The sequence below is a fragment of the Otolemur garnettii genome, unplaced genomic scaffold, assembly GCF_000181295.1.
Source record: "Otolemur garnettii isolate 467f Iridium unplaced genomic scaffold, OtoGar3 scaffold00068, whole genome shotgun sequence".
In the NCBI taxonomy this organism is placed as follows: domain Eukaryota; kingdom Metazoa; phylum Chordata; class Mammalia; order Primates; family Galagidae; genus Otolemur; species Otolemur garnettii.
The window spans coordinates 846,061-856,778 of NW_003852463.1; positions in this window are offsets into that span (position 1 = coordinate 846,061).

Here is a 10,718-nt window from a genome sequence, read left to right on the forward strand (position 1 = left end):
AAAAAAAAAAAAAAAAACCTAAAGTAAACTAAACTAAAATAATAAGATAAAATAAAACAGTGGATCCAGAAGACAAAATAATGGCATAAAGTTCTTCAGTAGTATACTAGTATGCCCAGAATTTTATATCCAGTGAATATACCCCTCAAAAGCAAGGGTAAAAATAAAGGCAATTTTAAGAGAAGTAAATGTGGAGAGAATTTGTCATCAGTAAATCCGTACTACAAGAAATCCTAATGAATGTTTATTAAGCCAAAGAAAAATAATAGATAGAAACTCAGATCTAAAGGAAGGAATGAGGAATATTAGAAATGGGAAATGAGTAAATATAATTTTTCTCTTCTTATAATTGTTTTAAAGGAAAATTCAAACTCAACTGGCTATTTAAAGGGGGGAAAAACACAGCATTGGCATTGTAAGGTGGGTTTTAAAATAAATGTTGAAGAAAAATGTGGCAATAGCCCCCAAGAATGGAGTGATCATAGATAAACAGTTATACTGTTGCAATGTTGTTACATTTCTGAAATGGAAACTGGAAAGTGAAAGTGTTAATTTGAAGTATGAAGTCAAGTCTTACAATATTAACTCTTAGACTTGGATAAGCTAGGGATGCATGCTGTTAGTCCTAAAGCAACAGCTAAAAATAATAAAAAGTTACAGCAAGAAGCCAATAGGAGAAATTAAGTACTATATTAAAATTTTTTCAGTCAACCAAAAGAAGCCAGAAAGCGGATACCAAGGATCAAAGAACGTATGCAAGTAAACACCTGAATGAAAATAATAATAGTGAGAGTACTTAAGAAATTCAAATGAAGCATACAAAGAATTTCTGGAGGTAGAAAATATAATTTCAAGATAACTAATTTAGTGGACAAATTAAAAGGATTGCTGCTCTGCTGAGACCTAAATCAGGAGCCTGCAAGAAGAAATTAAATAAATAAAAGAAAAGCTCCAAACAAAATATAAAATATACAAAGCAACAATATAGAGAGGGAAACCATGAGAAAAAATAATAGATAATAGGTCTAGGAGATTTGGCATAGCAATAATAATGGTGTCAGAAAATGAAAAAGAAACTGATGGAAGAGAGGCACTAATTGACGAGATACCAGTAGAAAATTCCCCTGTGATCCAGGACACTTGAGCCTGCAGAATAAAAAAGCCTACTAGGTCCCAGGCAAGATTGAGGAGGAAAGACAAATCCTGGGAAAATTCCCAAACATTGAAAATTAGAAAAAAATCTTACAAGCTTCCAGGTAGAAGCTATTCTTCAAGGAAGAAAAAAGTGACATTGACATCAACTTTCTCACCCACAATGCTGGAATATAGAAGATAGTGGACTAATATTAGAGAAGCAAGTTTAATCTGAGAGTCTTTAACCAGCCAAAGTATCACATATCTTTTGGGGATAAGGAAGATATTATTAAAAGAAACTAGACAGTTTCCCAATTATTTTTCTATAAGTTTGGTATAAAATTATGACTAATATAGAACTTAAAAGTCAATCTCAATTATAAATCACCAAATATAAAATTAATATTGGCAAATCAAATCCAGCAAAATTTTATAAAGACTATTTATTCTGGTAATATAAGAATAACTTCAAATTTTCAAATATATAAGTATAATACAGCTATACTAATAAACCAAAGAAAGATAAGATTTTACACAATGCTGATAATGAAAGCTTAGTAAGCTAGGAATCATTTCCTCAGTATATAAAGAAAAATTCATGTCATCTCCATTGTAGTGGAAGAAAAATACACTTGAGTTTTTCCATTAAAAACAGTAAAATTCCACAGAATCGTAGAAGTACTAGTGAATGCACTGACGTGAAATAACTAAGCACACGTGCTGTAACTAACAGGGAAATAGAATATGTCCTTATGAGATACTATGTAAACAGATAACCCAGGAAGCGTAAGCTTCTGGACAGTGAAGACCCCTTTGAATTGATGAGCATTCACTAAGTCCATTACTACTCTACAGCAGAGGCTGACAGATCTGTTCCTAAATGGCCAGATAGCAAATACAAGGTCAATTAAGTTTGTGAACTCATCCTGGAAAATGTGCTACTTACCTCGTTGCTGAATATCACTATGGTCACCCTGAAGTACTCTCTTTGAGAAGCTATGCACTGATGCCAGTGCCTAGTCCAACCTTCAAAGCACTTTTTCTAGAATGAGTTCACAAACTTAATTGTCAGACCTTATACAATGACAGCTCTGATAGCCCTTCCTGAAAAAGACTTCCAATATTGCTTTAAAAGATGCCCTAGGCATTGGTATTATAACTTTGCAAGGGGAGTACTTTGAAGGTGACCATAGTGATTATTCAGCAAGGGGGTATGTAGCACTTTTTCTAGGATGAGTTTTAGGCTTGCCAGCCAGCTCACCTCGGTCCTAACTTCTCAATTTTGCCTTTGTAGTGCGAAATAAGCATAGACAATATGTAAACAAATGGACATGGATGTGTTCAAATAAAATTTAATTATAAAAGCTTTATTTACCAAAAAAGTTATATTTGTCCCTATGCTGTAGTTTCCTGACATCTGATTTACGGTGTACAATATTGATCATTTTTTATTCCAAGTATTTACTAAATATCTATGATCAGTTAAATATATGAGAAAATGATAAATATTTATATAAAATTCACAGTAATAACTTTAAGAAGGAGTATGTGAGACCTAGATAAAAAAAATTTCAAAAAAAAATGATTATATATAAAGAATAAATTGAGAGGAGTAAGAATTATATTCTTATACGGAGAAGGCAGTATAATAAAGATTCTAATTCTAATTCTTCCCAAATGAACATTACGTTTAACATAATTGTAATCGAACCTCCATGGGGGGTGAAATTTGACAAAGTTATGTTAAAACTCACCTAAAGATTGAGAATAGTAAAGAATTTTTAAAAATAACAATAAGGGGGGAGGAACTTAAAATCTGTCACATATTAAAGCAAATTTTAAGAGCTATGATACCTAAGACTTCTGGCAACAATGAAACAAAATAAAGTAAAAGCAAATGTCTGAATTAAACAGAATAGAAACTGTGAAAATGACCATGCAAGCTAATACCATACAAAATCATTTTAATAATCAATGGGAAAATTACATTTGGTTCATGGTTTTGTTTGTTTGTTTGTTTGTTTGTTTTACAAAAAAACTGTCACCCTCTAGGGAAAATCTTATGGAGATTCCTCAAAGAAATAACTTCCATTCCATCCGTCAGTTCACTGTCTACCCAAAGGAAATGAAGTCATTTTATCCAAAAGACACCTGCATGCAAATGTTTATTGCAGCACAATTTGCAATTGCAAAGATGTGAAATCAACCTAAGTGTCCTTCAGTCCACGAGTGGATAAGGAAAACGTGATATCTACTGTATTCCGTGAAGTACTACTTAGCCATAAAAAGGACTAAAATAATGTCATTTGCAGCAATGTGGAGGGAACAGGAGACTATGATCCTAAGTGAAGTATCTCAGGAATGGAAAACCACACACTGTATGTTCTCACTAACAGGTGGTGCCTAAGTTTGGGCACAAAGCAATATGAAGGACATGAGAAGCCAAGAAAGAGGGAGGGCAGAAGGGTAGGTGTGGGACCCCTTTGGGGTACAGAGAGCACTATTCTGGTGATGGGCATATCAACAGCCCCGACTTAAACATTATATAAGCTAGCCTTGTAACAAAAACACTTACACACATTTCATTAATATTTTGAAATAAACAAAAATTTTTAAGAGGAAAAATGGTAAAAATATTAAAACTCACTGTTAGTTGCAAATTGCATAAGAAAAAAATGGTAAAACTAATATTAGCACACTGAAATTTAGAACATTTAGAAACTTTGAAGAATCAAAGTATTTTATTCCTCCATTAAAAAACCGTTTTCAAAAGTCATTTTGGCATTGCTTGCCTTCTCCTCACGGTGTATCTTCTGACAGAGAGCCAGCTTCTTTTCTGTGCCTTGGCAACTTGTCAGACTCCTTTCTCCGTTTGGGTGAGCCTCCATTATCTTACCCTTTGCCCTTTTTCCATTGTGAAATATCTGTGAGAGTTCATTCGATGTTAAGTTTTTGCTGACAGCACTTCCTCCAGGACATCTTTGTCCTTTTCATCATAACCACTTTCCTCATTTATGCCATTAATAGCACTTTTTCTAAGTTCTTCTGGCTACTTACCTAGAATTTCTCTAATGGCAGCAGTGTCAACATTCCAGTGGTCATTTATTTCTTTTATAACTCCATTTATATTCAATTCAATTTCCACCTCCAGTGTTACCACTTTCTATTTATTTGCAGCACTGTCAAATTTGTTTTGGCCAATTTCCTCTTTTGATTGTCTACTTTTTCTGAGCCATTGCATGCATTTATCCCTAGAAGACGAGGCACTATAACTGTACACTTTCCTGCCTGTGTATAAACTGAATAACAGATTCATAGGGACCAGTCCTAAGCAGACTCTAAGGAACATGGCTGGTCATTGACCACAATGCGCATCTGGTTTTTATGTAGTGATTCATAGGCTGAAATCTGTGCTTTATATGGGATCCCTCACAAGTAATACACCAGGGTGACTGAAATTTAACTGTGCTATTAGGGGACTGGTGTCACTTGAGCTAGTCATAGTAACAAAAATGTATGCGTATCAGCACCCTACCAAGTGAAGAGTTAGCATGCGTGTGCACACACACTCAGGATAATTCAGGGTCAAAAGCACAATGCTGGGACAATTGATGGGTTATTTGGAATACAAAAATGCTTTTATCTGTCACTCTATGCTCCAGAATAAACGAATTCAAGGTTGTTCAGAGTTAAAAATAATCAAGCTGTAAGAAAACTGTAAGATTTGAACATAGTTTAGAAGTTGGGCAAACTGGAGTCTACAAAGCTTGGAATAACGTTGTTTGTGATGGCTGAGCTCCTGACCAATACACTTTATTAAGCAGCGTTTTTTAGTATACTATCTCATTCTATTCTTTCAACAATCCTGAAAAATAGCTAGTAAAGATACTACATGGGCGAAAATGTCTTTGTTTTGACAAGATACAGGTTGAAGTATTTAGATAGGAAGTGTCCGGATGTTTGCACTCAACTTTTAAACAGTTTAGTTTAAAAAAAATTATAAATAGATGATATATAGATTAAAAAGATAGCAAATGACAAAATATTAACAGCTGGCAAATGCTGATTAGAAATATATGGGGGTTCATTATACTATTTTTTCCATGTTTTCATAGGTATAAAACTTATTAAAATGCAGAATTTGGAAAAATAAAGCAAAGCATCTAGATAGAGTATATATATATATATATGTATATATATATATATATGTATATGTTTGGCCAGGACTGGGTTTGAACCCTCCACCTTCAGCATACGGGGCTGGTGCCCTACTCCTTTGAGCCACAGGCACTGCCCTAATTGAGTATATTTTTTAAAGGATACATATATGAAACTTGCTTTGCAAATTCTGGATTTATCTCACTATTTTCTTTAATGAGACTCAGAGAAAAATACATCAATTTGAACATTTGTCTATTTTGTGCTTTCAGCATTAAATATTTGCTACAATCCAGCTGTCTTATAGACAGACAAATGCTTTTAAGGGTTTATGCTGGCAGCTTTTTCCCCTAGTTAAAAACTAATCAAAATAGGATTGGTCCTGAAAATGAGGGTGCTGAGTGAGACCATTTTAGTAGCTGAGTGAAAGAGGAGCATTATTTTCCAGTTTACAGTCTCTTACAAACCAGAAAGTCTAATTGTGTTCCTATTGTCTCATGTAACTTTTCCCAACTATTTTATAATTGAGCATCACTGGCAACTGGTCTTCACTTTGACCACATAGGACACAAGATGTGTGTATGACAGTTGATTCTGCAGGTCTCCCCGGGGAGCAGGAAGTGTGGTACTGTGGGAAGAGCAGTTTTCAACAAGATGAGGTGGGAGACGTAGGAACCAATCAACACTATTGGAAAATTTACTAGGTATTGGCCGCTCCTCAGAGAGTCCCCATTCCTTCCATTTACCGGGGCGTGTTATCTACATGGATCTGAGATGGTTTAAAGCATGACCAACTCTATAAGCCACTGCCACTGCCTTAAGAAAGTCTTGGCTCTTCCCAGCTCTCTGGTGGTAGTTGCTACTTCTACTGCAAGCTGAGGGCCCTGAGAACAATATAATTCTATCACCTGTACACTTGGGTAAGTATTTCTTAAGAGAAATAGAAGCGTGAACAAGGAGTCTGTAGGTATCCATAGACCTTAGACAAATTCAGGCCCTCAGTTCTCTCCAGCATCAAAAAAAAAACTTTAACCAAAATTCCAGTTTGAATCTAGAGATCTGATAATTCCATCAGTTCATCCTTTTATTTTGTTAGTGCTGGTTATTCTCTTTTGGCAAATTCACACTGTACTCTTCTCTTCCCTGATCAGCTCACAAGAGAGGCTGAACTCTATGGACTACATCAATTGGTCTCCTTTACTGACTGGCTTCCAGTTGGGATTGGCCAGTGGAGAAGCTAGAAAGAGACTAGAAGAGAAAAGGGGAAAGATACCAAAGTGTTTCTCTGCCACTAACTCCCTGCTTTGTGCTGAATTCCTGGCAGAAGTAGCATCCTTCCACACTGCAATTCCTATTGAGCCCCACTTCCCCACCTCCATGGTTCAATCATCACCACATTGCTCATGATCCTTCAAGCCTATGGATGTGATGGCTGTGTCTTTTGCTGATCTCTGGGTACCTCGATATTCTTGCTTAGTCCCCACAACCCATCCCACACCTCAATGGTCATTCCTGCTACCAGCCTTTCCTCTCCCTCCTGTCAGGACTAAGCTTCTAGAAAGAATTCTACACCAACTATCTCGTTTCTTTTTCTCTAAGTGTGTAGTCCCTTCACTTAAGCCTCTTCAGCTGAATGATCTGAAGGAATCATATTCTGTTGCCTGCCATGACCCTGACTGATACACTGGTCATCTTCCCTTTTCTTTACATCGGGCCACACTACGTTTAACTCATACTTTATGTAATACAGCAGAATCTCTGTAAGTGGACCACCCAAGGGACTTTTCTTTACATCAGGCCACAGTATGTTTAACTCATACTTTATGTAATACAGCAGAATCTCTGTAAGTGGACCACCCACGGGACTATAATAAACTGGTCAATATGCAGAGGTGGTCAACATAAGCAACTGGCCTGCTATACTTATCCAGATATGTGATTCATGTCCAGTCTACAAGTATTAGGTCAACTTAAGGAGGAGGACACTATAGGGAGAACTATGAAAGTTCTACTGTAGTTTATACAGTTTACCTCACTCTTGACATTTGCTGCAGTCCACTCAAAAGAACCAATGATTAACAAACTTTTCTCTGTCTACACACCCCACACAGAATGCACCTTCCTTCCCCCCTGCCTAAAGTGAAAATTACATCTCTCCTGGGGCTTTTTTTTTCTACAGCCTCCTTGTGGGAAACGGCTCATCCCACAGTGCCAAATAAGGTAGGTACAAGGGCAAGATTTCTAATTATCTCTACTCTTCACTACTGTTTGGAAATTAATATCCCACCAGCCTCACATAAAAAACATTTTTACTTTGAGACTCATAGCACAGAACTACAGTAGCCTATCATCCTTTTCTTGCTATATTTACCTATCTCTTCCTTCTCTGAGAATATCACCATTCAGATCAAAATCATCTTCTCCTGTTGTTGTCCGAGGTGATTTTAAAGTTCCTTCATCCATTCAATGTCATTCAAGGTCACCTTCATTACACTACTGCCAAGCACACCTATGGTGATTAGTTAAGACACAGATTCAGTTGCATGGAACAGACATGTAAAATGATGGTGGTGGATTAAACAACATGCAAATTTTCTTCTTTGTCTTATACAAGTTCAAGCTGGTATGTTGTCTGTGCTTCGTGAAATTTGTAGGAGCCTAGACCCCTGGTACTTTGTTGCTCTGCCATCTGTAGGGTACTGCTATTATTTGCATGGACCATTTGGCTTGTTACCATGGTTGTGTATCCGTTGGTGCTAAGGGTGAAAGGGCAGAAGGGAGCATGCCTCTTCTTTGAGGGTCATGACCAAGATTGCATGTGCCACTCCTCAGTTACCATTGACTAGAACTTTGTCATATGACCACATTAGCTTATAAGGACGGCTAAAACTACATTCTTTATTTAAAGTATCCATGAATCTTGCTAAAAGTTCTACTGCTAAGAAAGAAAGGAGAGAATGTATGCTAGGATATTACTAAAAGTTTCTGCCATATATTATATCCCAAACATTGCCATCTCCTAAATCTATACATTGTGAAATGCTTAACCCTCTAATGCATCCTTCCCAGTCACTAAGTCCAACTAAATTCAATTGTGAACAAATTTAAGAACCTCATCCATTAACGCACTGTATATTATTTCAAGTTTTCAGATAAATCCTGTAGCTAACAGAAGCTTCATGATGCATTTCTCCCTTTCCTATTAATTCTTCTCCCATACATGAGAAAATCCAATTCTAGATGATCACAAGTTTCCACCACTCTTTTCCTCCATGCTAAACTCCCACAACCACATTGGTTGGTCTCATGATACACTCCAGGTTGCCAATATCTGTTGGGCCCTCAGTGTTGTCTGGAAACCCTTCTGAGTGTCCCTCACCAGCTCCCTTATCACGTCTCCATGGTAAGAATCTTGCTTTCCTCAACTCCCTTGCCCCCATTAGTTTCCTCTTATGTTCAGGAACTGACTGTACTAGTTTCCTATTGCTGCTGTAACAAATTATCAACATTCAGCAGCTTAAAACAATACAATGTTTTTCTCTGGTAGTTCTGGAGGTCAGAAGTCTAAATCAAGGTGTCAGTAGGACTGTATTCCTTCTGAAGTTTTCAGAAAAAAATCTTTTGCCTTGCCTTTTAGTGCTTCTGAAGGCCACCTACATTCCTTGCCTCCTGGCCCTTTTCTCACATTAATAACATCTCTGTTTCCATTGTCTTATCTCCTATTCAGACTCTACTTCTCCTGCCTTCCTCTTTTATACAGACTCTTGTCATTACATTGGGCCCACCCAGATAATCTAGGATAATCTCCCCACCTGAAGATTCTTAATTTACTCACATTTACAAAGTCCTTTTGGCCATATAAGGTAACATATTCACAGGTTCCAGGGACTTTGATGTGGATTTTTTTTTTTTTTAATTTCAGATTAATGTAAGGGAACACACAATTAGGTTACATTTGTAAAATCAAGTCTGAGTTGCAGTTGAGTCCTTCACCCAGGCAATGTGCCATATAACTCTACATTGTACCCCTTAGGTGAGAACTTGACAAATTCCCCTTTCCATTCCTTTTTTTGAATTTAATTGTGTAGTTTTTTGGGTTTTGGTTTTTGATTTTTTTGCAGTTTTTGGCCAGGGCTGGGTTTGAACCCACCACCTCGGGCATATGGGGCTGGCACCCTACTCCTTTGAGCCACAGGTGTCACCTGAATTTAATTGTGTTTTTCTCTCAGGTAGGCCTGTAATTGTTTTGGGGTTTTTTTGTTTTTTGTTTTGTTTTGTTTTTTTTTTTTTTTTGGTTCTTTGGTTTTTTGCAGTTTTGGCCAGGGCTGGGTTTGAACCCATCACCCCTAGTATATGGGGCCAGCACCCTACTCCTTGAACCACAGGCACCGCCCTGGGCTTGTAATTGTTAATCTACTAGTTGCAACTTAGTAGTGAGTACATGGGATGCATGCTTTTCCATTCTTACCATTCTTTATTAGGGAAAATATTCTTCAAATCCATCCAGGTAAACACAGATGATGCAGTCTGTCTCCATCTTTTTTACGACTGAATACTATTCCATGGTATACACATACCACAATTTATTAATATATTCATAGGTTGATGGACATCAGATGTGGACATTTTTGAGGGGCCATTATTTTGAGGGCCACGACACTGACCTTTTGTCTACTTCCCAGGCAGAATGTAGCCATCAGGTAGATGTTCCCCTAATATCTATTCTCACTTCCTTGAGGACACATTTATTTCTATTCATACTCATCTTGACCTCACCTTCTGAGTTTCTATAGAGTAAGTGTTCTTCTCATGAAAGACTGATCTCCCAGTCCTTTTCTATAACCAAAACTTCTTTACTCTGTTTCTACCTTTATTTTTTCCTTCATAGGTATTTAGATTGCTACTTCAGTTTTCTTTTGTTTTATTTTTAATAGTGTCACCCATCCTTTTAATATTAAACTTTTTATGTCTTTATACCATGCTGGTTAATTCTGTAAATACTTAGATGTTTAAAAATATAGTAAGTTGTGCTAGAACATGACATATCCATTCCTAAAAATCAGCACATTGTGCAAAGTTGGGCAGTTAAAAACCATAAAGCTTATCAGAAAAAAATTGGATTTGGGGGCATAAAACTTCCTCAGTAGTATACTTTTTAAAAGCGGTAACACAGCTTTATACATTTCAGACACTTAATACAAAATTCCTGCAATTGATATGGCATTCTTCCTTGAAAAAGACCTGAGAGAGTCTTGTGGAAGTAGATGTGAGAAGGGTTGCAGTTTGTATGGTGTTGAGAAGTTGGTGGAAAGACAGCAAAGTGGATCAGAAGGAAAGTTGTAACACCACATGTGCATGGAAATGGTTTATCACACACAGTACATAGAGGAGCTGGCAGGTGTTCAAGGTGTGAACATTCTGCATTC